This window comes from Bactrocera tryoni, chromosome 3, assembly GCF_016617805.1.
Source record: "Bactrocera tryoni isolate S06 chromosome 3, CSIRO_BtryS06_freeze2, whole genome shotgun sequence".
Lineage (NCBI taxonomy): Eukaryota > Metazoa > Arthropoda > Insecta > Diptera > Tephritidae > Bactrocera > Bactrocera tryoni.
This window is the reverse complement of record NC_052501.1, coordinates 15,123,887-15,129,886: the sequence shown is the minus strand read 5'-3', so window position 1 is coordinate 15,129,886 and position 6,000 is coordinate 15,123,887.

Sequence of the window (6,000 nt, the reverse complement as noted above, 5' to 3'; positions counted from 1 at the left end):
AATAAAATTAAAATAAAATAAAATTTCAAAATAAAATAAAATAGCCAAATAAATTAAAATAAAACAAAATAAATAAAATTAAATAAAATTAAATTAAATAAATAAAAAAATAAAATTAAATTACAAAAAATTTATTTATAAAAATAAATGTAAATAAACAAAATTTTATTAATTTTAAAATATATTTATATAAAGTAATTTGAAATAAAACTAATTATTTTTAAGTTGAAAACTAATAATAAAATAAAATATAATTTAACATAAATTCATCCCTATAAAGAAGTAAAATTAAATAAGGTAAAATTAATTTAAGAAATTATTATATAAATAAAATAAAAAAATAATAATGATAATTAAAATTAACAAAAAATTGAATTACAAAAATTTTAATTTTCATAGTTATGATTATTTTATAGTCGATGAAAACCCGTTCAAGAGACAAAATACCTATGTAAATATCCTAAAAAAAATACTAAAAATAAATTGCCTCCAACTTGCAACGTTCGCCTAGACTTGTTTGGTAAGTTTTTTTTAATAGCTTTAAGCATATTACTCAAGAGACAAAATACCTATGTAAATATCCTAAATTGAAATGTAAATTAAATAAAAACTGTGTATTTATGAAGTGTGGCAATAAAAAACTTTATTTCTTAATATTATTAATAATGTAATTATTAACGTCATATATATAATTTTATATTTATTATACAATATAATTAATAATGTCATATACATAATATTAATTAATTCTTTCGAAATACTTTTTTAGTTTAAAGTGATTAAAAATGAAACATAATGGCTGAAAACTAATAAAGTGATAAAAATATTAGCGAAAAAACGATAAATTTAGTAGGTAACCACTATTGTTAAAAATTTAAAAAAAAATATAAAAAAAATTTGACGCCAACTTAAACTGCAACGTTCGCCTAGACTTTTTTGGTAAGTTTTTTAATAGTTTTAAGCATATTTCTAACGATTATTATGCACAATAATGATAATTGTTCAAATATTATAATTTTATGAATAGATAATATTAATATTAACATAGAAACACTTCCTTAAAGAACTGAATAGGTTAAAAGGTCTTTATATATAAAAATTCGACAAATTTCTAATTTTATTTAATTAAAATTAACTTAAAATTTAATATAGGTCCGTGTTAAAGATAAATAATAAGTTTAAAGAGCCTATCTACGCCAATCAAATCTATAGAACTCGAAAATTTATCTGTCTATTTATATTTGACAAGGCTTCAAAATAATACTTTTTTTATTCCGGCTCGAATTGTCTAATTCCACTTTTCCAATTTTTTCAGTCATACTTGCCTTAAAAGAGTTTTAGTTCCATCCTTTTAGTAAATTTTGGTTACATCTGATACCTGCTTTAAGAACTCAGAAGATCATTCAATATTTTGTATCTTACTTTTGGCCAGACTTAACCCCTTCACAATAATTTGTAGTTGTCTTTTAAGTACAATACGAAATTTCTTCCGATTACGTAGTGAATTCTAGCAACTGTTCTAAGAAAAAGTCATCTTAACTCAGTCGTGGTCTAGTGATACTTTTTGTACACTGTACTGCATATATGGACCATTAATTATAAAATTTTGGTACAAAATCTTTGCAATACAGCTAGACGAGCTCAATAGCCTACTCATATTAGAAAGAAGCCTAAGGACATCACACATATACATACATATCTTCCTCACATTTCTTTTGATGTATCTACTACATTTACATACACAAATATCTAAATATTAGGCTCAGTGTGACAAATTGTGGTGAAAACAATTTCACGCTTTAATATTCTTTTGAAAAAATAAAAATTTAGAGGCACAATCTTATGTAATTTCGTATATATAGACTCAGAAAATGCAAATGTAGCAGAAAGTTTATGCTTCAATAATTTTTTTCGCGGCTGTAAAATTGTCCATGAATGTGTGTTCTTATATTTGCCATACGGGCATATTTACATTGTTGTTGGTTGTGTCAATAAATTCTCTATTCTATTCATAACCAAATTATTTTATTTTGGCGCCTTGCTTACGGCAATAAATTACGGTTTTTTTCAGATGTAAAATTATACAATAGAAATATAATCATTATGTGCGTGATTGCCTCAAGTGCTTTTAAACTTAAAAAATATTTCATATTAAATTAAAAAAAAAGAATGCGAAATCATAAAACAACGAAAAGGAATTTGTATGTGTCATATTTATAAAACTTGAGTCAAAAACATCAAAAAATAAAAAAAAATATATTTCTTTTTTGCTTAGATGGCACACTTAACCTCAATATTTTGTGAGATATAAAAATTCGTTATACTTTTATTAAAAAATTTTTAAAAATATAAATTCATTTATGTATATATATCTAGACGTTCATTCACCGCAGTGAATGATAGTACTCGGCGACGGAGGTCTCTCTCCTACCACGAATCCAACACCAAACTTGCGCTACGATATAAGGATTCTCCTGTTATTAAATACATGAAAAACATCAAGCGGAGGAAAACATTTATCCAAAAATATGATTTTGAGTGTATTTAAAATAGCTTTTGTTTAAAAAAGTGTAATATTCTTTAATAAAAATCACGAAACTGCTAAGTTAATATTTTCCACATATAATATGTTTTATATTATCACTAAAAGAAAACTTTAAAACCTGTTTTTTTTTTCAAGAAATTGCAACATATCCTCTTTTTATTCTTCAAACATTGAACTTCATAGGCATTAATGAAGAAACATTTCTAAAGCTTGAAGATTTGTGTACGTTGTTGTGAAAAACATACGGTTAGTTACTTAAAATACAGAAATAATCATATGATTGTTTTCCACTGACAGCTGTCAGTTCATTTAATAGATATTAATGTAATTAGTTATCTGAATTGTCTGATAAAAATCTGATAATTTTTGTTCTGATCTGGTTTCTAATTTGGATACCCTGCAAAGGGTGCATTAAGTTTGCCACGAACTATGTAACCCTCATGGGGAAACTTTGTGGATTTATAATGTATATGAAGGTACATATTTAAGTAATCCTCGCAAGGTGCTAAGTACATTTATATCCAAAAAGTCTTTTCGTATTTCTAATCAAACTTGAACTTATTTCTTTTATATTTATACTAATAAATAAATAAACAATTATGTATCATTTTGGTCGACAACTTTTTAGCATTTTTCCGCTAGAGACATTATTCCATCAGTGTAAAACTTTATTTTTCGAAATTGCCTGAACGGAAGCGAGCAAACCATTGTTCTGCTAGACGAACTGATACAGCATCGACTCGGTACACTTCACAAATTTCATAGGTGGCTTGAGTGGCATTCTTCCCTTTTTTCTACAAAAATTTGAAAATATAGCGAATTTCTTTATTATTTTTAATAATTAAATAAATTTTTCTCAACTTTCCCGAATTTATTTTTTTTTTTGGTTAAATGAAGCTTAAGGTGAGCTTTCCAACACTATATGGTATGACACAATTTGATTGGTAGCACTGGAGATATACGACTGCAACGACATCTATTGACAAAATACGAAAAGATTTTTTCGGCTACCCAATATTATATGCGATCTAGTTGAGTTATCGGTCTGAGATTATCGCTTTTTTCTTACAGAGCTTGCTCACTTGTCGGAACCGCTTATGCGGTATTGGACTACTATGTGATATAACTACCATACAAATTAAATGCCACAACTGGCCAATCAAAATCAAGTTTTTGTAAAGAACATTTTTTATAGCTTCGGCAGCCGAAGTTAACGTTTTTGCTTGTTTACTTATATATCATTAACAATATAATCGCGAATTCATCAATTTTATAGAAAAAAAAAATATTTAAAGCTCCTAAAGTAAGAAAGCAGAAGTGCTTTTCGAAATATGAGAAACTTTGAGTCAAAACTGACGTGAGGATCAATTTTACTCTTATAGCTGTTAATCAGGAGATTAATATAACATATATCATTGGCTTTTGATAAATTTCCTTGACGCTTTAATAATTTCGAATCCCTTCGATTTGCAGGAATATCCTTTGAATCACATATGCTTTTTGCAAATTAGCTTTGGAACATACGGCATAAGTTATAACATAACCTTTCTATAACCAGTTATATATTTTTCAATCATATCTGATGCAGTAGAACAATATACCTCACGTATACTCTTCACAGTATGCATAGATTGGAAGAGAAGCCGAAAAGTTAAGAGCTATTTTTGAAGGTATTTCCGAAAACTCTATATTTACGTAGAATGTACATATGTATGTATGTTAAAAAAATGTCAATTTATTCATAACTTGTTTTTTATCATCTTCTCAAGTAATCTGGCTGTACATACATACATATACAAATATATATTCGATGCTTTTATTACCTATGGCGGACATTAAAAATATTTGTTTATTTATTTCAATTTATTTTTATTAAAACAGCTTTTTATACACTTTTTATTATACAATTTTTCCAAAACAATTTTATTTTTATATTTTTTTTTTATATATACACATATTATTTATATATATTTTTTTAAATTTTCTAAAAAAGACAATTATTCTAATTATATTTCGATTCATTTTCTTGAAAAAATCGCGGATAACGAAAATATTATATAATTTGAAAAAAATAATAAAAAATTAAAATAATAAATTTAAAATACCTGATTTCGTATGAATATATTTAAACACATCATATATGATTTTACTGCATTTACTATCTACATATGTGCGTATATAAAGTATATATAAAAGGTACACGAGCAATTGCTATTAAATTGTTTGCTGCCAATCACTCGGTGATTTATTGAAGACTTTGCACCCTAACCACGCCTACCTTCACATCTGCAGCAGTTTATGGCATTTTTGATTCCATTTAAAATTAAGAATTGACCTCAAAATCGGCATGCCGACAAACTGTCGAATTTTATTTTATTACTAAATGCTAAGCGATTGCGAATATCTACAAATAAGTCACCTTGCCAGCTCGTTAATGCATTTTGTGACCGCCATAAGAGATTTATACAATTAAGACATAAAATAAATAAATAAAAATTCATTAATGTAAAAAACGACACATGAAGTTCATTGGCTTATCTCATTGTGCATTGCAAATATAATAAAAGAAATCAGCAGCTTTATCTGCGCTTACCGCTTGCCTACTTGTTGTTGTTTTTAATAAGTATTTTTATAATTTTTTTGCGTGTTCAACTCAATAAACGTCTTCATTAACATGCGTATTAAGAAAAAATAATAACAAACAATAACAACAATGCTGCATTAAATATGAAACGAGGCGTGAGATAGCAGTTGACGATATCAGCGCCTCTTTTGTTTGTTGCTGGTGTTTTTTTTCATTTTTGTAACAAAAGCTGCAGCGTGAAGCACAAGTAGTCTAAGTCTATAAAAATTCCTGAAATCGTTTTTAAATCATCAGTTTTCGTTTATCAAATAGTCGCCGAGCAAAACCAGTTGCACAACAATTTTAAACACGCCCACACAAGGGCCCAGGTAGTTATGTAAGTGTGTGAAGGAAGCACAAAAAGTATGAAGAAATTTTCGTTTCTATACATACATATGCACATAAGTATATACTGTATATACAGTTTCGGACAGCGAAATAGAGCACCTTTAAAAAACACTGAATTAACTGTTCTGCAATGTGGAATGATGATGGGCTTAGAAGACTTAGTTCACGTGATGTATGGATGAAGAAAACAACAAATATCAGAATTTCTAGTCGAATTGTGTAGATTCTTCTTTCATTGTGTAGATTAGGTTAGGTTAGATTCGATGGCTGCTCCAAAGATCGCACTTGGACTACTATTGCAGTGCTTTGGATGCCGTAGAAGTAGAAATTCCTCTAATTCGAACTTATATGTCAGCAAAGGCCCTTGTGGTCAATAAATTTGTTATGGCGTTTAATTTCTATTCCCACAACTTTGATGGTATATCTGAAAGGATGAGCTCGTAAACGCACAACACTCAATATGGAAGTGCTCAGTTGATTCCAC